The sequence below is a fragment of the Sapajus apella genome, unplaced genomic scaffold (assembly GCF_009761245.1).
Source record: "Sapajus apella isolate SASKATOON/1434 unplaced genomic scaffold, GSC_monkey_1.0 scaffold57, whole genome shotgun sequence".
Lineage (NCBI taxonomy): Eukaryota > Metazoa > Chordata > Mammalia > Primates > Cebidae > Sapajus > Sapajus apella.
This window is the reverse complement of record NW_022436997.1, coordinates 6,414,868-6,439,461: the sequence shown is the minus strand read 5'-3', so window position 1 is coordinate 6,439,461 and position 24,594 is coordinate 6,414,868. Positions and strand designations below refer to the sequence as shown.

General features: G+C 35.4%; 1 long non-coding RNA gene across 1 annotated transcript; it reads left to right on the top strand.

Annotated features, from left to right (window-relative positions):
- The first annotated feature begins 1,596 nt into the window (after positions 1–1,596).
- On the top strand, positions 1,597–22,960 carry LOC116528246. Its single transcript, XR_004258942.1, has 3 exons — positions 1,597–1,609; positions 2,588–2,590; positions 22,889–22,960. It is a non-coding gene; the product is annotated as an uncharacterized LOC116528246 (long non-coding RNA).
- The last annotated feature ends 1,634 nt before the right edge of the window (positions 22,961–24,594 follow it).

The following is a 24,594-nucleotide window of genomic DNA, read 5'->3' as shown; positions in this document are numbered from 1 at the left end:
TAGTGTAAACAATTGAAGCTTAAAATTTGAAAACTAAGATTTATAATAGTATAAAAATAAAATATTTAGATATAAATCTGACAAGAGATGTGAAAAACCTGTCTACTGAAATTGTAAAATACTGACACAATAAATTTAATAACTAAATAGAGACAGATACTTTGTCCCACAGGTAAGATGATTGCAGAAGACTGTGTATTTTTATTTATTTAGAGATGCAGTCTTACTCTGTCATCCAGGCTGGAGTACAGCGGCATGATCTCAGCTCACTGCAACCTCTGCCTCCTAGATTCAAGTAATTCTCCTGCCTCAGCCTCCTGAGTAGCTGGGATTACAGAGATGTGTCACCATGCCTGCTTGATTTTTGTATTTTTAGCAAAGATGGGGTTTTAACATGTTGGCCAGGCTGGTCTCAAACTGCTGAGCTGAGGTCATCCTCCCACCTCCATCTCCCAAAGTACTGGGATTACAGGCATGAGCCACTGCGCCTGGCCTGTGTATTGTTAATATGTCAGTTACTGCCAAATTACTTTATAGATTCAATGTAATCACAATCAAAATCTCAGCTGGCTTCTTTGTAGACATTATCATAATGATTCTTAAATTCATATAGAAATGCAAAGATCTAGAATAGCTGTATTTTGAGACTTTGAAAAAATACGTAGTTTGAGGCCTAACATTACCTAATTATACAACTTATTTTAAAAGTGGAGTTATCAAAATATTGTAGTATGGGAGTATAGAGAGTCATGTCACTAAAACTGACTTTTCATCAAGTTTATAGCTTGATGATTTCTTTCATTTTATATAATATACATAACATAAAATTTATTATTTCCATTGCTTTTAAGTATACAGTTCAATGGCATGAACAACTGATTTTTTATGAAGATACTATGTTAATTCAATGAAGACAGGAGTGTCTTCCTGCAAATATTGCTGAAACTTTTTTTATACCTATGTACAAGAAAGCAAAAACAAAACAAACAAACAAAAAAATAAACCTTGAATCCATATATATAAACACTATCTCAAAATGAATCCTAGACTTACCATTAATAAACTCGAAGGCAACAGGAGAAAATTTTTGCAACTTTATTTTTTTTATTTATTATTTATTTAGTTTTTGAGATGGAATCTTGTTCTGTCACCCAGGCTGGAGTGCAGTGGCACAATCTCAGCTCACTACAGCCTCCACCTCCTAGGTTCAAGCAGTTCTTCTGCCTCTGCGTCACACGTAGCTAGGATTAAAGGCATGTGCCATCACGCTCAACTAATTTTTTGTATTTTCAGTAGAGATGAGGTTTTGCCATGTTGGCCAGGTAGTCTCAAACTCCTCACCTCAAGTGATCCACCTGTCTCAGCCTCCCAAAGTGCAGGGATTCCAGGCATGAGCCACTGTGCCCAGCCACAACTATAGTTTAGACAAAGATTTCTTAGATAAAAATTTAACAGCATGATCTATTTATAAAGTTATATACTAGGCTTCATCAACATTAACATCTTCTTCCCATCAAAGATACTGTTAATATAATAAAAGGACAAGCCACAACTGGGAAAACAATATTTGCAAAACATACATCTGATAATGAACTTGTTTCCTAAATATGTAAATAACTCTTAAAGCACATAAATAAGAAACAACATATTTTTTTAATGGGCACAATATATTAACAGATAATTTACAAAAGAATATATACAATTGGATACGATACAAGATGACCGTTTAGGAACAGCTCAGGATTGCAGCTCCCAGTGAAAGCGTGGAGGATGAGTGGACGCCGCATTTTTATTGCCCACAGACTAGGCAATTCCCAGGTGGAGGAGCTCCATGGGTCACCAGTGCGGCTGTTTCAGCCACCGCGGCTGTGCCTGCCGGCGCTGCTGCTTTGCCCCACGCAGCTGCTTTGTCGGTGCCCCAGAGCAGCGGCTCTCCATACAAAATACACTGGTCCGGGTGCCCTTTTGGCTGGCGATTGGAGCCACGGGAAGTCGCCCATTCGTCTGTTCAAAAAGAGGACTGAGCAGGGAACCAGGACAGTAGATTCCAGGGCAAAAAAAGCACCACAAATCTCAGTGTGCTGTTTAAGCCAGCACAGTGAGTCATCGGGAAAAACACAGACCCCAGCGCCTCTTCAACAGGCAACTGAAACACCAACTTAAAAAAAAAAAAAAAAAAAAAGGCTCTGACGCAGGGAGCCAGGTGATCAGGCTCGGCTGGTCCCACCCTCACAAAAGAACAGCAATCAGAAACTCTCTGGATTGAGACTTTCACAGCAAGCGCAGCTGAACCCGGGACAGTCCAGCTCTGTGGGGGAGGGGCATCCGCCATTACCGAGGCAGCCTGCCGCTACAGAGGTAGTCAGCCAATGCTGAGGCAGCCCGCCGTTGCCAAGGCAACCTGCTATTGCTGAGGCAGCCCACCGTTGCCAAGGCAACCCACCACTGCAGAGAGGCTCCACCTTAACAGAGGTGGGCCACCATTGCCAAGGCAGTTCTAATTACACCCATATAAACAGGACTGCAGGGAAGTTCACTCAGCAGCTGGGCGGAGCCCACAGCAGCTCAGCAAAGCCTCTACAGGCAGACAGTGACTAGGCTGCCTCCTTGCTGCACAGGGCAGCTCTGAAGGAAAAAAAAGAAGGCAGCAGCATAATGGAAACTCATAAAGCCCTAAATCTCTGGGACAGAGCACCTGGGAACAAAAAGCAGTTTATGAGATCTGCTGCAGCAGACTTAAACGTACCTGCCCAGCAGCTCTGAATGAAAAACGGAGCTCAAACCTCAGCATTTGAGCTCCTATAAAGAAGAGACCGTCTCCTCAAGCAGCCCCCTTACCCCTGTATATCCAAAGAGCCACCTAATAAAGGAGAGATCAGATTGACACTTGGCAGGTATCCTTCTGGGACAAAGATAGCAGAAGAAGAAAACTGGCAACAACCCTTACTGTTCAGCTGCTGCTGCAGGTGATCTCCAGGCAAGCAGGGCCTGGAGGGGACCTCAGCAGACCTACAGCAGAGGGGCCAGACTGTCAGAAGGAAAACCAAGAAACAGAAATAACCTCATCATCAACAAACAGAACGTCCACTCAGAGACTCAGTCTGAAAGCCAGCAACTACAAAGACGACAGGTGGATAAATCCATAAAGATAGGAAGAAACCAGCACAAAAAGGATGAAAACACCCAAAACCAGAACACTTCTCCTCCTAAAAGGGATCACAACTCCTCACCAGCAAGGGAACAAGGTTGGATGGAGAACTGATGAAATGACAGAATCAGACTTCAGAAGGTGGGTAGTAAGAAACTTCTGTGAACTAAAAGACCATGTTCTAACCCAATGCAAAGAAACTAAGAACACTGAAAAAAGATTTGACGAAATGCTAATGAGAATGGACAAAATAGAAAGGAATATAAATGAATTGATGGAGCTGAAAAACACAACATGAGAACATCGTGAAGCATGCACAAGTATCAACAGCTGAATTGACCAAGCAGAAGAAAGGATATCAGAGGTTGAAGATCAACTCAATGAAGTAAAACTGGAAGGCAAGAATAGAGAAAAAAGGGTAAAAAAGAATGAACAAAGTCTCCAAGAAATGTGGGACTATGTGAAAAGACCTAATCTACGTTTGATAGGCGTACCTGAATGTGATGAAGAGAATGAATCCAAGCTGGAAAATGCTCTTCAGGATATTATCCAGGAAAACTTCCCCAACCTAGCAAGGTAGGCAAACATTCAAGTCCAGGAAATACAGAGAACACCACAAAGATATTCGTCAAGAAGAGCAACCCCAAGGCACATAATCGTCAGATTCACCAGGGTTGAAATGAAGGAGAAAATACTAAGGGCAGCCAGAGAGAAAGGTCGAGTTACCCACAAAGAGAAGCCCATCAGACTCACAGCAGATCTCTCAGCAGAAACCCTACAAGCCAGAAGAGAGTGAGGGCCAATATTCAATATCCTTAAAGAAAAGAACTTTCAACCCAGAAACTCCTATCCAGCCAAACTAATCTTCATAAGTGAAGGAAAAATAAAATCCTTTGGGAACATGCAAGTACTCACAGATTTCATCACCACCAGGCCTGCTTTACAAGAGCTCCTGAAAGAGGCTCTACACATAGAAAGGAACAACCAGTACCAGCCACTCCAAAAACATGCCAAATGGTAAAGAGAATCACCGCAATGAAGAATCTGCATCAACTAATGGGCAAAACAGCCAGCAAGCACCAAAATGGCAGTATCAAATTCACACATAACGATATTAACCCTAAATGTAAATGGACTAAATGCCCCAATCAAAAGACACAGACTGGCAAATTGGATAAAAAGCCAAAACCCATTGGTATGCTGTATCCAGGAAACCCATCTCACATGCAAGCATACACAAAGGCTCAAAGTAAAGGGAGGGAGGAAGATTAACCAAGCAAATGGAGAGCAAAAAAAAGCAGGAGTTGCAATTCTCATCTCTGATAAATTAGAGTTTAAAGCAATAAAGATCATAAAAAACAAAGAGGGACATTATATAATGGTAAAAGGATCAATGCAACAAGAAGAGCTAATGATCCTAAATATATATGCACCGAATACAGGAGCACCCAGATACATAAGGCAAGTTCTTAATGACTTGCAAAGAGACTTAGACTCCCACACAATTATAGTGGGAGACTTTAACACCCCATTGTCAATATTAGACAGATCAACCAGACAGAAAATTAACAAGGATATCCAGGACTTGAACTCAGACCTGGACCAAGCAAACCTAATAGACATTTACAGAACTCTGCACCCCAAATCCACAGAGTATACATTCTTCTCAGCACCACATCACACTTACTCTAAAATTGACCACATAATTGGGAGTAAATCACTCCTCAGCAAATGCAAAAGAACGGAAATCATAACAAACAGTCTCTCAGATCACAGTGCAATCAAGTTAGAACCCAGAATTCAAAAACTAACCCAGAACTGCACAGCTTCATGGAAACTGAACAACTTGCTCTTGAATGTTGACTGGATAAACAATGAAATGAAGACAGAGATAAAGATGTTCTTTGAAACCAACGAGAATGAAGACACAACTTACCAGACTCTCTGGGACACATTTAAAGCAGTCCCTAGAGGAAAATATATAGCAATAAGTGCCCACATGAGAAGTAAGGAGAGATAAAAAATTGACACCCTATCATCAAAACTGAAAGAGCTAGAGGAGCAAGATCAAAAAAACTCAAAGTCTAGCAGAAGATGAGAAATAGCTAAGATCACAGCAGAACTGAAGGAGATAGAGACACAAAAAACCCTTCAAAAAATCAATAAATCCAGGAGCTGGTTTTTGGAAAAGATCAACAAAATAGACAGACCACTAGCCAGACTAATAAAAAAGAAAAGAGAGAATAACCAAATTGATGCAATAAAAAATGATAAAGGGGATATCACCACAGATTCTACAGAAATTCAAACCGTCATCAGAGATTATTACAAACAACTCTATGCACACAATCTAGTAAACCTGGAAGAAATGGATACATTCCTGGACACTTGCCTCCTCCCAAGCCTAAACTAGGAAGAAGCTGAAACCCTGAACAGACCCATAACATGGTCTGAAGTTGAGGCAGCAATTAAGAGCTTACCACCCAAAAAAAGCCCAGGTCCAGACGGGTTCACAGCCAAATTCTATAAGACATACAAAGAGGAGATGGTACCATTCCTTCTGAAACTATTCCAAACAATACAAAAAGAGGGAATTCTTCCCAAATCATTTTATGAGACCAATATCATCCTGATTCTAAAACCCGGCAGAGACTCAACAAGAAAAGAAAACTTCAGGCCAATATCCATGATGAAGATAGATGCAAAAATATTCAATAAAATACTGACAAACCAATTGCAACAGCACATCAAAAAGCTTATCCACCATGATCAAGTAGGCTTCATCCCAGGGATGCAAGGCTGGTTCAATATACGCAAGTCTATAAACGTAACTCACCATATAAACAGAACCAAAAACAAAAACCACATGATTATCTCAATTGATGCAGAGAAGGCCTTTGACAAAATTCAACAGATCTTTATGCTAAAAACCCTCAATAAGCTAGGTATTGACGGAAAGTATCTCAAAATAATAAAAGCTATCTATGACAAACCAACAGCCAATATCATACTGAATGGGCAAAAACTGGAAGCACTCCCCTTGAAATGTGGCACTAGACAAGGATGCCCTCTCTCACCACTCCTATTCAATATACTACTAGAAGTTCTAGCCAGAGCAATCAGGCAAGATAAAGAAATAAAGGGTATTCAAATAGGAAAGGAGGAAATCAAATTGTCTCTCTTTGCAGATGATATGATTGTATATCTAGAAGACCCCATCATCTCAGCCCCAAATCTCCTGAAACTGATAAGCAACTTCTGCAAAGTCTCAGGATATAAAATCAATGTGCAAAAATCATAAGCATTCCTATACACCAATAACAGACTTGAAGAGAGCCAAATCAAGAACTTCCATTCACAATTGCCACAAAGAGAATAAAATACCTAGGAATAAAACTAACAAGGAATGTAAAGGACCTCTTCAAAGAGAACTACAAGCCACTGCTCAATGAAATAAGAGAGGACACAAACAGATGGAGAAACATTCCATGTTCATGGTTAGGAAGAATCAATATCGTGAAAATGGCCATACTGCCCAAAATAATTTACAGATTCAATGCTATCCCCATCAAGCTACCAATGACCTTCTTCACAGAACTGGAAAAAACCACCTTAAACTTCATATGGAACCAAAAGAGAGCCCGCATAGCCAAGTCAATTCTAAGCAAAAAGAACAAAGCGGGAGGCATCACACTACCAGACTTCAAACTATACTACAAGGCTATAGTAATCAAAACAGCATGGTACTGGTTCCAAAACAGAGATATAGACCAATGGAACAGAACAGAGGTCTTGGACGCAACGCAACATATCTACAACCATCTGATCTTTGACAAACCAGACAAAAACAAGGGAATGGATTCCCTGTTTAGTAAATGGTGTTGGGAAAGCTGGCTAGCCATGTGCAGAAAGCAGAAACTGGACCCCTTCCTGACACCTTACACTAAAATTAACTCCAGATGGATTAAAGACTTAAACATAAGACCTAACACCATAAAAACCCTAGAAGAAAATCTAGGCAAAACCATTCAGGACATAGGTGTAGGCAAGGACTTCATGACCAAAACACCAAAAGCATTGACAACAAAAGCCAAAATAGACAAATGGGACCTAATCAAACTCCACAGCTCTGCACAGCAAAAGAAACAGTCATTAGAGTGAATCGGCAACCAACAGAATGGGAAAAAATTTTTGCAGTTTACCCATGTGACAAAGGGCTGATATCCAGAATTTACAAAGAACTAAAACAGATTTACAAGAAAAAAACTAACAAGCCCATTCAAAAGTGGGCAAAGGATATGAACAGATGATACTTTACAAAAGAAGACATACATGAGGCCAACAAACATATGAAAAAATGCTCATCATCACTGGTCATCAGAGAAATGCAAATCAAAACAACATTGAGATACCATCTCACACCAGTTAGAATGGCGATCATTAAAATACCTGGAGACAACAGATGCTGGAGAGGATGTGGAGAAATAGGAACACTTTTACACTGTTGGTGGAAGTGTAAATTAGTACAACCATTGTGGAAGACAGTGTGGTGATTCCTCAAGGACCTAGAGATAGAAATTCCATTTGACCCAGCAATCCCATTACTGGATATATATCCAAAGGATTGCAAATCGTTCCACTATAAGGACACGTGCACACGAATGTTCATTGCAGCACTGTTTACAATAGCAAAGACCTGGAACCAACCCAAATGCCCATCAATGATAGACTGGATAGGGAAAATGTGGCACATATATACCATGGAATATTATGCAGCCATCAAAAACGATGAGTTTGTGTCCTTTGTAGGGACATGGATGAACCTGGATATCATCATTCTCCGCAAACTGAGAGAAGAGCAGAAGATCAAACACCACATGTTCTCACTCATTGGCGGGTGCTGAACAATGAGAACACATGGACACAGGGAGGGGATCACTATGCACTGGGATCTGTTGGGGGGAAATAGGGAGGGACGGTGGGGGGTGGGAAGCTGGGAGGAGATAGCAAGGGGAGAAATGCCAGATGTAGGTGATGGGGAGGAAGGCAGCAAATCACACTGCCACGTGTGTACCTATACAACAATCTTGCATGTTCTTCACATGTACCCCAAAACCTAAAATACAATAAAATAAATAAATGGGAAAAAAAATGAAGCATTAAGAATGCTAAAGTAGAAATAATAGAAACACACACACACACAAAAAGAATATATACAATTTACAAACATGGAAATGAGGAAGAAGAGGGAAGGAGGAGGGAGGAGGAGAGGAGGAAGAAGGAGGAAGAGAAGGAGAGGAGAAGAGGAAGAAGAAGAGGATGAAGAAGAAGGAGAAGAAGGAAGAGGAGGAGGAAGAGGGGAGAGGAAATGGGGGAGGAGGAGGAGGGAGAAGGAGGAGGAAAAGCGGGAGAAGGAGGAGGACAAAAAGAAGAAGGAGGAGGAGAATGAGGAGAAGGAGGAGGAGAAGGAGAAGAAGGGAAGAAGGGGAGGAAGAAGAAAAGAGATCTAGTAAATGCAAAAAAAAAAAAACAGATCAATTATTGTCTGGAAATGGTAAAAAGGGAGGAGCTATAAAGGGTGAAAAGAAACTTTTGGGGTGATATGTTCATGGTTTTTATTACAGTGATGGTTTCACAGGTGTATACCTTTACTGAAATGAAATAAATTGTATAACTTTGAATATGGGCATTTAGTGTAGGTCGATCATACCTGAGTTATACACAAAACAACTTCTAAATCAATTTTTTTTCCACTTCTTTTACCTTCTTTTCTCATTTTATAACAAAATCTATTCCCTTTTTATTCCCTTTTGTATTCTAAGTTTTCAGTCTTTCTCTTGATCTGAGATTTGTATCTCATAAAATAAGAATGAATAGACAAAAAAAATTAAGTAGTAGTACATAGAGACAAGCATAAAAAATAAAAAGAAAACCTCTAAATTACTATATTTGACAATATTGTATGAAAATTATTAGTCTTTCTTTCCTTCTTGTCCAGTAAACCGTGTGATCTCTAAATGTCTTATTAATCTTTTTTTGTATAATTTTGACACACAGTCATCCTTTAATATGTTATTTTAAATGGATGAATGAATGATGTCTTGCCTTAAGAATGTTCCAATTTAATGGGGAAGACAAGACGTACATCTGATGGCTATAAAAACTCTTTTACACCACATAGGAACAATCAGGCAAAGAATTGCACCCTGGGTTTGAAAGGGTGCAAAAGACTATTGCTCACAATTAGTGCGACAACATAAAACCAAGAGAGATAAAGGAACAAGGTATATTTGTGATGGATGATAATCATTTGACTATTTTCACCACATAGCCATCCATATCCTGCCCTTTCTCTCTCTTTTACACAGTCAATTGAGTGTTTTTATTCTTTAGTAAAAGGCTTTCCTGATGCTCCTTTGTGCTCTGCCTGGCTTCTGCCATCTCTTATTTCTCCTTCACATGGCTACCTTGGGAAGGTGGCTTTCATACCTAAATGATGGGGTAAACACCAATGTGAGAGACCACCAATTCCTATTCAGAAAAATGCTATTGAAATTGTATCTGGTTTCTTGAAGATTTCACTGAACTGTAGCTCCTTCTTCCATTATTTTGCTACAGATAGGATTTTTTTTCCCCTTAAGATGCTGGCCTGTCTGTCAAAACCTTTTTCTCTTAAGCTGTACCTCTGAATGGCTTCCATTGTGAGCTTGGCTAAAGAATTCTTAATGAATCACCCTTTATCAGCAAAACTCAGCTTTTGCAAGGAGGATTTGCTACTTTTAATTCTCTATGGAACACAAATGGGTCACCAAATTGTTCTGTGCTATTACCGACAAGATTTGTTGTCATCATTTAATTACATAAAATTTTTAGTATTTGAGAGGCTTCTTTAAGTTATGTGACTGTATTTGGTATAACGGATATGGGAAAAAATGTGTCCCAGGTCCTGAATTGGACTTGGGTAGACAATTATTTAAAGAAGGGCCGAGTTCTGGGACAGCTTGGGCCATGTAACAAATGACTTCAGAGTAAGAACTCTTATGGAAACCAACTACTTCTCAGAATTGGTGGGCATAAACATATATCAAAGCAGTCATAGAATTATAATTATCAAGACATTTGGGAATGTTATAGTTAGAAGACAGACTGTTTAGATTTCTAGTTGAGGGAAGGCTCAGAGGAAATACAGTTTGCTACAGCGATCTTCCCTTCCTCTGAATGTTACTCCAGTTGTTGCCTGTATAAATAATATGCTAATCATCATATAGGTATACTTCTCTAGCAGTCTTGAAGTATACCTCAAATAAGTCTTTCTTTATGCGTATCCTGCATTTCCCCCAAAAATTATATGATTCTTAGGGGCAAAGCTCATGTGTGCCTGGTTTACAATGGGTGGTTGCACAGTCTCTTGCTTACAGTTTGTGCTCAATTAAATATGTTAATTTTTGATTTCGTCCCAATTTTCAAACTGATTATAGCTCATATGGTAAATTACTATAATAGAATCAAAGCAAATATTATAAAACCTTGACAAACATAAGATGCATAAAAAGAAATGCTACTTAAAGGTCCAATGTAGAAGCAGCATGAATCGTCCACTACGTAATGTTGAATGGTTTGGGAGGCAGAAACGAAAAATTAAACATTAATGGATAAAAATGTAAACTTGTATATTTAGGAGACATGTCTAACTTTTGAAATTACAAGAATGTAATGACAACCACAGCAACAAAAATCCATAAATTATGCTGATTTTCTCAGATCACATGAAAATTTGCTTCCTTTGCTTTTGAGTCTTAGGCATTCTTGTGATGTTGATGGACTGTGATGTTAAGGCACTTAACTGATACCATTAGTATTCATCTTCTGTGGCTGCTATAAAAAAATACCACAACATTGGTAGCTTAGGACAATAGAAATTTATTTCCTCACTGTTCTAGAAGACAGAACTGTGAATTTCAGTATCACTGGTCCAAAATTATGGCATCAACAATGCCATACTTCCTCTGTAGGTTGTAGAGGAAAATCTTTCTTTTCCCTCCTCTGACTTTTGTTAGATGCTGACATTTCATGGCTTTTGCCTACATAATCGCAAAGGTTCCTCTGTAGTCATGTTGCCTAATCTTTTTCTGTTGGTCAAGTCTCCTTGAACCTTTCTCTTACATAGACACTTGGGATTACTTTAATGCACACCTTATAACTCAGTATGATCTCTTGATCTTTTATGTAACACCCATGCATAGATTCTTTCTCTAAACAAGGTAGCATTTTTAGGTTCCAGAGATTGGGACCTGTTAACATTAGAATCAATTATCAGCCTATCATAATAGCTATTATTGCTATTGCTGTTATTAAATGCAGCATAGTGGGCTAAAATTTTGACTTTCTAATTGAACAGGACTGAGTTCATATCCCTGTATCAGCTATAACATACTGAAAAAAAAATGAATCTCTCTGTGGTTCAGTTTTTCCAACTGTTAAATGAATATATGTATGAGTAGTTTCTCACACTATTGTTATAATGATTAAATAGGATAGTGTATATAACATTTTATCACAGTTTATAATTTTGTAAAACAAATTCACCATAAATTATAGATATCAGTACTTTAATGAAATTAATAAAACCACTAATTTATTCAAAGCAAAATGTCAGTTAATCTAAAAGTTGCAAAATCTTATAAAGATTTAGCTGCTGTTTTCAGAAGTTTGTAATTGGTGAGATAAAATTCACATGCATAAAAAAATACCAGAGAATTAAGAAATGCATACTAGAAGCCATAAATGCTAGAGCTGTGCAAAATAAGCAGTAATCAAGGCCATGGACAAAGTTTTTCTTTTTTTCCAGTTTTTAAAATTGTAATAAAAGACATTTTATTTAAACTTATCATTTTAATGATTTTTAAGTGTACAATTCAGTGTTATTCATAATATAGGACAATTATCACCACCATCACTTTTTATCTTATAAAACTGAATCTCTATACCCATTAAACTGTTCATCCCCCTACACCCTAGCCACAGGCAACTGCCATTCTATTTTTTGTCTTTAGGTACCTCATGCAAGTGGAATCATAAAAAAATTGTCTTTGTGTGATTGGCTTATTTTGCCTATCATAATATTCTACAGGTGCATCCATGGTGAACATATTTCAAAATTTCCTTCCTTTCTAAGGATGAATAATAATCCATTGTACATATATATACCACATTTGGCTTTTCCATTCATTCATTAATGAATGTGTGAGTTGCTTCAAAATTTTAGCTATTAAAATAATGCTGCTATAACCATGGGCATACAAACATCTTTTTGAAGCCTGACCTTCAATTATTTTGGATTTGTACTCAGAAGTGGAATTTCTGAATCATATGCTAATTATGTTTTTAAGTTTTTGATGACTCACTATACTGCTTTCCACAGTGGCTGTATGATTTTACATTCTCATGAACAGTGCACAAAGGTTCTAGTTTCTTCACATCCTTGCCAACATTTGTTATTTTCAGTTTCTTTGATAGTAACCATCGTAATAGGTGTGAAGTAAAATCTATAATTTTAATTCGCATTTCCCTAATACTTAGTGATGATGAGCATCTTGTCATGTACTTATTAGCCTTTTATATATCTTTTTGGAGAAAAGTCTATTCAAGTTTTTTGCTTATGTTGAATCATTTTTGTTTATTTGTTGTTGAGTTTTAGAAGTTTTCTATATAATGGATGTTAATTCTTTACCAGATATGTTATTTGCAAATATTTTTCTCACTTACAAATATTTTCTCCATGTCTTGCCTTTTTACTCTGTCCATATTGTCTTTTCATGTACACTTTTATTAATAAATTTATGAAATCTAATTTATTTTTTTTGTTGTTGCCTATGCCTTTAGTGTCATTTCCAAGAAATCATTGCCAAATCTACCATCATTAAGATTTTGTCCTTTGTTTTCTTCTAGGAGTTTTATAGTTTTAGGTTGTACATGCAAGTATTTGTTCTATTTGAGTTAGTTTTTGTATATGGTGTTAAGTAAGGGTTCAGCTTCATTCTTTTGCATGTAGATGTTCAGTTTTCTCAGCAATATTTATTGAGCAGACTGTCTTTTACCCATCAAACCGTCTTGGTGGCCATGTTAAAAATAACTTGACCATACGTGCAAGGGGGTGTTTCTGAGCTCTCTACTCCATTTAATCTGTCTACAAGTCTACCTTTATGCCAATACCACATTGTTTTGATTACCATAGCTTTGCAGTAAATTTTGAAATGATGAAATGTGAATCCCTTATCTGTGTTCTTATTTTTCAATATTGTCTTTTGCTATTCAGGATTCCTTGGGATTCCATACTAATTTTAGAATAGATTTTCCTACATGTGTAAAAAATGTCCTTGGAATTTTTAGAGGAATTGCACTGAATCTATAAATTACTTTAAGTAGCATTGTTATCTTAACAACATTAACTTATAATCTATGATCAAAGGATGCATTTTCATTCTTTTATGTCTTCTTTATTTCAGCAATGTTTTGTAGTAGTCATTGTGCAACTCTTTCACCTCTTTCAATAATCACACCATTGTATTATTTTAGATGCTGTTGTAAATAAAATTATTTTCAAATTTTCCTGTACAGATAGTTCACTCTTAGTGTGTAGAAACACAACTGATTTTTGCATAATGACCATGTATCCTGCTACTTTGTTTAATTTATTAGTTTTACAGTTTGTGTGTATGTTTGTAACCTTTACATACAAGAGTTTTCTATATGCAAAATCATATCACCTGCAAACAGAGATAATTTTTACTTTTCTTTCCAGGTTAGAGGTCCTTAATTTCCTTCTTACTTGCCTAATTTCTAGCCTGATTTGTCTAGTACTTCCGTTACTATATTAAATTGAAGTGGCAAAAATTAGCATCCTTTTTTTTGTTTCAGACCTTAGGGGAAAGTCTTTCAGTCTTTCACCATTGGGTATGATGCTTACTGTGGGTTTTTTTTTTTTTATGTATGACTTTTATTATGTAGAGTTAATTTCCTTTTATTTCTAGTTTTTGAGCGTTTTTAATGATGAAAGTATGTTGAATTTTGTCAAATACTTTTGCTGCGGCAATGGGAATGAACATTGATATAGTTTATATGTTTGTCCCCACCCAAATATTGTGTAGAAATGAAATGCCCGATGTTACAGTTGGGGCCTGGTGGGAGGTGTTTGAACCAAAGAGTCAGATTTCTCAGTAAAGGCTGTGCCATTCCCTTGGCAATAAGCAAGCTCACACTGTGACCAGAGTTACATGAGATCTTGTCATTTAAAAGTGTGTGGCACCTTCCCTCACCCACCACCTCTCTTTCTCACTTGCTCTTGCTTTCAACATGTGATGTACCTGTTTCCCTTTCACCTTACGCCTTGATTGAAAACTCTCTGTAAGGCCTCCCTAGAAGCCAAGTAGATGCCAGAACTAGGCTTCCTGTAAATCCTGTGAAACCGTGAGCCAATTAAACCTCTTTTTTAAAAGAGACTACCCAATTTCAGAAAGCTTTTTTTATAACAATGCAAGAATGGCCTAATACAAAAATGTTTTGTTTTGTTTTTCCTTTCATTCTGTTGGTGTGATATATTACATTAATTTTCCTATGTTGAACCGTCTTTGCATTGTTTGGATAAATTCCGCTTGGTCTGTTGTATGATCTTGTCAATATCCTTGTAAATTTAGTTTTCTAGTATTTTGTTGAGGACATTTTTCAGAGTTTGTAGTTTTCTTTTGGTTATTTTGTTTGGCTTTAGTATCAGGGTAGTGCTGCTTCATAGGATGCATTAGGAAGTACCCTTTCCTCTTGAATTTTTTGGAAATGTTTGAGAAGGATTGGTATCAGTTCTTTAAATGTTTGGCAGAATTAATCAGGACAGCCATCAGGTCCAGAGTTTTTCTTTGTAGAAGATTTTGTATTACAAATTCAATCTTCTTACCAGTTATAGGTCTATTCTTATTTTCTATTTCTCCATGAGTTATCTTGGTAGGTTTTGTGTTTTTAAAAATTTGTTCATTTCATATGTTTTCTATTTTTTTGGTGTACAATAGTTGATAGTATTCTCCAGTAATAGGTTTTGTTTCTATAGGTTGGTAGTGATGTCCATATTTTCATTTCTGAATTTTGTAATTTCTCTTTTTGTCTTAATTCATCTAGCTAAAGGTTTGTCAATTTTTTGGATCTTACCCAAGAACTATATTTTAATTTCATTGATTTATTTACTGTTTTGCCATTAATATTTTGTTTATCTCTGCTCTAATATTTGTTATATTCTTCTTTCTGTTAGCTTGGCTTTAGCTTATTCTTCTTTTTCTAGTTCCTTAAGTTGTAATATCAGATTATTGATTTGGATTTGTTTTAACAAAAATGTTTACATCCATAAATTCTTCCCTTATCCCTGCTTTCACTGTGTCCCATACTTTGAAATTTTTGTGTTTTTGTTTTAATTTATCTCCAAGTCTTTTTTTTAAAATGTTTTCATTGTGATTTCTTTTTCACTCCATTGGTTTCTGATGACTTTGTTATTTAATTAATGCAAATTTATATATTTTTGATTTTTATTTCTGTTATTGATTTCTAATTTCATGGTCTTTTGGTCAGAGAAGATACTTTGTATGATAACTAACCTACTAAACCTATTAAGACTCAATTTGCAGCCTAACATATGGTCTATCCTGGGAAATGTCCCATGAGTACTTCAAAAGGTGCATGCTCTTTTTGTTGACTAGAGTGTTTTGTATATCTTTGTTACATCTGGTTGGTTTATGAGTTGTTTAGGTACTCTCTTTTTGTACTGATCTTATGCCTTTTTTTTTTCATCCATTATTGACAGCGAGGTATTGTAATTTCCAGCTAATATTGTAGAACTATCAATTTCTTCCTTGAGTTCTGTAATTTTTGCTTGATGTATGTTGAGGGTCTTTAATTAGATGCATGAATGTTTATATAGTTTTACATAATTCTACTATATGGATACTTTTATTAAATATAATGTCCTCTTTTATGTCTTGTAAACATTTTTAATTTATATTCTATTTTGTCTGATACAGCCACCTCTACTCTCTTTTGGTTACTGTTTAGATAGAATACATGTTTTTTCCCTATTATTTCACTTTCAATCTATTGTGTTTTACATCTAAAGTGAGTCTCTTGTACACAGAATACAATGGAATCTTTTTTTAAAATCCATTCTTTTAATTTCTATAGTTTTACTGAAGAATTTAAACATTAACATTTGAAGTAACTCAGTAATAGGAGCTTAACGCTTAACATAACTTATCACGTTGCCCTTTGTTTTCTCTTTGCTCTTTGTTTCCTAATATGCTTTGCAGCTTCTTTGTACTTCATTTCTATATTATTGTCTTTTATGTTTGGCTTCCTTTTTAACAGTGAAATGTTTAAATTTATTTCTCATCTTTTTTTGTGTGTATTCTATAGCTATTTTGTGTGTGTGTGTGGTTACCATGTGATTATAATTAACATCCTGAAATTCTAATATTAATTTGGATTTATACCACTTTAACTTTGATAACAGAAAATCTGTGCTCTTTTACACCTCTGTCCATACCTTTTCCTGTTGTTGATGTCATAAAATTACATCTTTATATGTTGTGTACCCCCCAAAATAAATCAATGATTATTTGACATACTTCAGCCAATGAAATTATATAGAAAACAGGATGTAGTTACAAACCAAACTTGTAATAATAATACTATCTTTTATAATTATCCACCTGTTTATCTTTTTATGATCTTTACTTCTTTGTGCAGCTTCAAGTTGCTATCTTGTGTCCTTTCATTTCTCCTTCTGGAACTTCTTGAGTTGGACAGGCCTAGTAGAAACAAAAGTTTTCAGCTTTTCTTTATCTTGGAATGTCTTGGTTAGCACACTCTTGGTTGGTAGGATTTTAGCAATCTTTTAACACTTTGGATAAATAGTTTATTTTCCATATTCATAGGTTATATATCTGTAGATTCAATCAACCATATATAGAATATTTTTTTAATTCCACCTGTACTGAACATGTGCAGACATTTTTTTCTCATCATTATTTCCAAAGGAATATAAAATAACAATTATTTCCAAAGAATTTGCATAATATTTGGTATTAAAAAAATCTAAATATAATTTAAAATACATGGAAGGATGTGGGTTGGTTATATGTGAATACAATGCCATTTGTATCATAGATTTAAGCATCTGCAGGTTTTGGTATCCATGGTAGGTCCTGAAACCAATCTTCCATGAATAGCAAGGGACAACTGTATTATTGGTCCATTGCATTCTGACCTCCAAAATTTTTAGTAAGAGATCTGATAATTTTATCGAGAATCCTACATTTGTAATGGGCCACTACCCACTTGCTTCTTGTAAGATTTTTGTCTTTCTTTTTCAAAACTTTGATTACAATTAAGATATCTTTGAGTTTATCTTATCTGAAATTTGTTGTGCTTCTTAGATATTTATGTTCATGTCTTGCATTAAAATTTGGAAACTTTCAGCCATTTTTTCTTCAAATATTCTCCCTGTCATTCCTTTTTCTTCTTCTTCTTCTAGAACTTCCATAGTGTGTATGGTCTCTGTGATAGTATTCCACAGGCTCCTTAGACATTGTTCACTTTTATTTAATATTTCTTTTCTGCTCCTCAAACTCTTTAATTTTCCTTTTTCTACCTTTAAGTTTGTGAATTCTTTCATCTGCCTGCTTAAATCTGCCTTTGATTTTGCCCAGCAAATTATTCATTGTAATTATTGAACTTTTCAACTCCAGAATTTTCTTTTGGTTTTGTTTTCAGTTTTCTATCACTTTATCAACATTTCCATTTTGTGCTTACATAATTTCCTTGACATTCTCTACATATTCCTTTAATTATTTAAGCATCTTTATGACAGCTGTTTAAAAGTCTTTGTCTAATAGATCTACCATGAGGCCTTGCTGCTTTTTTGTTATTGTTTTTGTTTATTTTTTAAACTGTGCTAAGAATAAGCCTAAGATATAAACAAACTTGCAATATTTGTAGGTCTTTTCTGAGCCTACACATTTCCTAGGGTGTACACACTCTCTTTCTAATTTTTCACATACAATAAGTTGCTTTTGAATATAGTAGTCATTAATGTCTGACTCCCAAAAAGGGAAAATAAGAAAAATGAAGAGCTTGGGGAAACGATGACAGTCCTTTAAATCCCCTGGATGTCACAGAGAGAGCGGGAAGGACTTGCAACAATGAGAGGAGGTGTAATAATAATGATGATCTGCTTCTTTTTTGAAACTAGATGATCATAATTTGAAATCATCAATCAGAGCACAGATTGCTCATATTTGAAGAACAGAGTCTTTCTTTCCCACCTTGGCTCCTGCAATTTGAGTGTAAGTTGCTGCAGGAACACGTGCACAGCTGTGTGCCACAGCTGCCCACTATAGAGCTGAGATGATGAAGGATAGGCAGCTGTGCCTGTTTATAGCTGAAATTGACAGAAATTTTCTGCGATTTATTGTCCAAATTTTTCCCTGGAAGTTTTGAACTTTCAGTAGCCTCCACAGTTCCAAAATAGTTACATCACACATAATATGCCAGTGTAATTATTTTCTAGTTGGGTAGACAGATTTCTATTCTAACAGGTAAATGATAGAAAATTCCACCATCTTTCAAGAATATTCTTGACATGACAGGTTTTTATACAAAAGTTATAGATTATTGGCAGTGACAGGTAGGAGATTAAAGTCACATAGGAATAAGACGTGTGGCAGTGAGAAAGGATAGAGAAGTGTAGTAGACAATTGACAATAAATTAGAACACAGAGGGTACATGAAAGACTGAAGTAAAATGCTAGAATGGTAGGCTGAAAACATACTGTGGTCAATACACCAAACTAGAAATATATCTCATCTCTCTGGGTGTGTGTGTGTGTGTATGTTCGTGTGTGTGTGTGTGTGTGTGTGTGTGTGTGTGTGTGTGTGTGGTGCCTGCCCAGTATGAGTTTTCTCACAATATTTGCTTCATGATTGAATGAGAAGGTAAATGATAAATAAACTGGACAGAGATAAAACATCTCCCTAAAGCAAAGACTACCTTGGCAAACAAGTTAAACCAGCATTTCTCAATCTTGGCACTATTGGCATTTTTGGCTAGGTAAGTCTTCATCAGAGTTTGGGGGATGGTGTCATGTATATTGTGCATTGTAGGATTTTAATACTATCCCTGGCTTTTACATGCTAAGTGTCAATTTCACCTCTCCCCAAGTATGGCAACTAAAAATGTCTCCAAACATTGCCAAATGTCTCCAAGTATGTGGTGGCAAAATACTTCAGGTTAAGAACTATTGGCTTAAACCAAATGAAGAATGGAAAAGTAATTTAAATTGAGAAAAATTTCAGAAAAAGAGGAGTTGGGTTACCATCAACGAAATACAGTAATATTTTTAGATGACAAATTTCTAGATGACATGTCTTATGTCGACTTTACCTAGAGAATTTCTAGATGACATATCTTATATCAACTTTACCTAGTGAAACTTAGAACTCAATTCGTCTAGCAATAGAATAATACAACAATTTTTTAATCCAAAATTTTTAAAATTCAAAGATAGATTCTGTCATAAGTAATATATTTCAGTGAGAGAAGATCTCCATAAAACAAGAGGCGCCACCCTGACAATGTTTTTTAGAGGCCAGTGTTCTGCAGTTCTACATCTTATGTTTGCCCTACAGATGCTTTGAGGAAAACAAAGAAATCACACATACTGATTCCTGCTGCACTAAATACATTTATACATCAAAGCAAAAGAACACAGGAATGTTTCATTTTGTGTACATAATTAAACTTTCATTATTAAAAATACATTACATATTCTCTAGCAATTTTGGTTTATATATGTGTGTATACATAAATATGTGTATATTTAATATACATAAAATATATATAAGTAAATATATATATTTTTCATTTTCATAGTAAAATGTTTGTTTACTGTATGCCATGTTTCCTGGAATACAAGAAAACAACACATGAACATAAGAAAATAAAATATGCAATTGCCTATTTGGCATAACAATTCAAAGAAATGATTTTGGAATGGTTCCATACTATAAATTTGATATTAGGAGCTACAGGTATAAAGCTGGGCAAATTAAGTTCTCAGATAATACAAGAAACTCTGTTTTAAACATTATATGAAATAAGTTATAGTTCTAGATAAAATTATAAACTTGCTAAAATTTTGAAGAGGCATAGCTCCATTTCTTCTTCAATAGCATCCTTTCTTTGTTGAATGTACCAATCCCTGGGTATATAATAGTCTAATATGTTCATGTCGTTATATGAGTAATTTATTTATTTACTTGTTCAGCAATATTTGATATTCAGCATGTACCATAAAGAGTGTTTAATAATGCTAATATCAAGATGAACAACTTAAAGGTCATCTATTCTTTTGTACCTTGTTTTTCTTCTTATTAAGATTTAGATTTCTTCTAAAATATAATTTTTTGTTTACCCATAAGGGTTTTTTTCTATTTCAAAGATAATATTAATGAATTATTATTATTGCATTTGTCAATGATATATGCCTCCTCTCTGATAACAGATATCATATTAACAGGATATTTTTAAATTATGGACAATAGAAAATAAAAGATTATATAGTATTATTGCTCTATTATTTCAGTGGGGCCAGCAATATTTGTGAGTAAGGCTGTATTGCAGAATTGTCCTGACCCCTTGAGCTATGGAGATTATATTTCCAATTACTCAGAGTATATATTTTCCCAATTTATCTAGTTTAGGAACCAATAAACTTGTTTTGTCTTTTTTAATTTTTTAGATTTTGATTAAAACAGCAGAAAATTATTATCTCACACTTCTGGAGGTTAGAAGTCCAAACTTAAGGGTTCTTTAAGGCCCTCCTTTCTCTTAAGGCTCTAGAGATTAATCCTCCCTTGCCTATTTCTAGATTATGGTGTGTATTAGTTCATTTTCATGCTGCCAATAAAGCCATACCTCAGACTGGGTAATTAATAAAGGAAAGAGGTTTAATTGACTCACAGTTTCTCATGGCTGGGGAGGCCTCAGGACACTTAAAATCACACCAGAAGTGGAAGTAAACATGTCTTTCTTCACATGGTGGCAGCAAGAAGTGCTGAGTGACAGGGATAAAGGCCCCTTATTAAAACCATCAGATTTCATGAGAATTCACTCACTATCATGAGAACGTCATGAAGGTAACTGCCCCCATGATTAAATTACCTCCCACCAGGTCCCTCTCATGACAGGTGGGGACTATGGGAACTACAAGTCAACATGAGATTTGGGTGGGGACACAGCCAAGCCATATCATAGTGGTTGCCAGCAATCCTTAATGTCTTGGCTGTGGCAACATCATTACAATCTCTTCCCCTGTTGTTATATGGCCTTCTGTGTATGTCTCTTCCGTGTTTTCAAATCTCTCTCTCCTTATAAGGACACAAAGTATTGGATTTAGGGCCCACACTAATCCATTATGATCTCACTTGGAGTAGAATACAGCTGCAAAGACCTTATTTCTAAACAATGCCACATTCACAGTTACCAGGGGTTAGGACTTCAACATATCTTTTGGGGAACACAATTCAACCCCCAATAGCATGTATTCATTTATTGAACACTAACTGGAAATAAATGATTCTTGTGGTGAAATGATTTAGTAGTCTATTATAGGACCCCTCAGAAATGCAGTGAAACTAGAGTGAGAAATAGATAAATTCACTATCATAGTAAATGTAAACACACTTCTTCTAGTTATTAATTAATCAAGCAGCAAAAACCAGTATAAAAACATTTAAACAGCATGCTGAGCAAAGTCAATATACTGAACATCTATAGAACACCTACTTTTCAAGCACATGTGGCATATTTGCAAAATTGGAGATTAACAAATGTCAAGCAAATAGTTTCATATAGAAGACATTTTTGACCAGGTTATAATTAGGTTAAAATGAATCCCAAAAGATAACTTTTTAAATAATTGAATATTTTAAAAATTTAAAACAAATTTATGAGTAATTCATATTTCATAGAAGACACCATAAGTAAAATTAGAAAAAAATTAGAATTGACCATTAATAAAAGACAACATTTTAAAAACTAGCTAAATGCAACTAATAATTTGCTTAAACATTTATAGCCTTAAAATGTTTAATTAAACAAATAAAATATAAAATGTAATAAAGTAAATAGACAAAAGATGATATAATAAATGCAACCAAAAAAATAGATAGAAGGAAAGAAATAACATGCACAAAAATAGTGGAGCAGCAAAGTTAAAAGCTGATTTTTGAATAGGCTGAAAAGATGAACAAAATGTTGGCAAAATTATTGAAGAAAAAAGGCACAAATAATTTTAAGAATAAAAAAGTGAGATAACTACATATATAGCAAATAAGTAAAAGCATAGGAAAAATATGTATATATTTATGGCACTAGGTTTGAAAACTTAAATGAAATGAACAAAATCCTAGACAATTATACCTTACCAACATTGATTCAAGAAGAAATAAAAACCTTGATAATTCTACATTTGTAGAATAAATTAGTAATTGTAAATACCATTGGGCCCAGATAGTTTTATAGGAAAATGTTATCAAATATTCAAATCATAGATATTTCCAGTGTTATGTAACCTTTTCCACATAAAACAAAATAGAGGAAACATGCCCCAATTCCTTCTATGAGGCTAGATTAACCTAATACTAAAGACTATGTCATCTGCAACCAGGGACAATTTGACTTTCTTCTTTCCAATTTGAATACCTTTTATTTCTTTCTCTTGTTTAATTAGTCTGACTAGAACTTCCAATAGTATGTTGATAAGTGTGGTAAAATTTGGCATCCTTTACTTTTTCTAATTCTTGTAGGGAATGCTACCAACTTTTCCCTGGTCAGCATGATATTGGCTGTGGGTTTGTAATATATGGCCTTTATTGTGTTGAGGTACATTCCTCTAGACCTAATTTGTTGGAGTTTTTATGACGAAGGGACATTGAATTTTATAAAATTACTTTCTTGAGTCCATTAAGATGGTGATACATTTTGCTTCTTATTTTCTGTAGATTTGATGTATCACATTTATTAATTTACGTATGTTCATTGGAGACAGTATCCTCTATTTGCTGTTGCTTTTATAGTTGTGAATGTATTTGTTTTAGTATCTGGGTAATGTTGATCATGTAGAATGAGTTTGGAAGAATTCCTTCCCCTCCAATAAAAAATGGTTTGAGAACTTCTTTAAAAGTTTGGCAGAATTCAGCAGTGAAGGCATCAGTTCTTGAGTTTTTAGTGTTAAAAGACTTTTTATTAACAATTTAATCTTGTTACTCATTATTGGTCTGTTTGGGTTTTCTATTTTTTCCTGGCTCAATCTTGGTATGTTGTGTATGTCCAGGAATTTATCTGTTTTCTCTAGGCTATCCAATTTGTTGATATATATAGTTCTTCATAATATACATTAATGATCCTTTGCATTGTGTGGTAATATATGTAATGTCTCCATTTTTGTTACTGGTTTTATGTATTTGGGACTTCTTTTTTTTTTCTTAATTTAGCTAGTGATTTGTCAATTTTGTTTATGTTTCAAATGCCACGAACACCTACAGTTTTTGCCGCTGAACACTCTTATCTACATCTTTGTTGAATTTCTCATTTAGATCATGAATTATTTTTCTGATTTCCTTAAATTGTCTACCTCTTTTTTCTTGTATCTCCCTGAGTTTACCAAAGGTTATTATTTTCAATTCTTTTTCAGGCAGTGCTTAAATTTTTATTTCTTTTTGGTCATTATGGGGAAAGCATTGTGTTTTTTTGGTGGTGTCATGTTTTCTTGCCTTTTAATGGTTTTTGTACCCCAACATTGATATCTGTGCATCTGGCAGAACAATTTACTCTTCCAATTTTATAGAGCTTTTTTTCTTGGGGGGACGGTAAAGACTTTCACCTGCAGGTGTGTCCTAGAGTGTCAGGTAGAATGTGTTGGCTTTCTTCTAGATGGTGCAATTGTGTAGTCTTCATGTAGTTTCTTCAGCTACAGCCTGTGTCTGTGAGGGCGCTTGGAGTACAGAGGTTTGCATAGCTAGTTCACCTACTCAAGACTGTGTCTTTAATGGGTGCGGTGCTGGAATGGTCTGTGCTCAGGAGACACATGAGGTTGTTTGACAAATAGCTTGGCTGAGGTGATACTCCTTTAGGAACAGGGCACTAGAGCAACAGATATTCTGCCAAACCCAGTCTCCAAGGGGCCAGGGTCATGGTTATGCAGCCCCTAGAATGAGGAAGATAACCTTCCCACTAGAAAGCTTATTTCCACGGACCAGCGATCTGTAGCAGCTTGGCCTGGGAATGGTGCACCACCATTTGTAAACATGGTGTAATAGGAGCAAAGCCTCCAATTTAAGAAGCTACAGAGTTT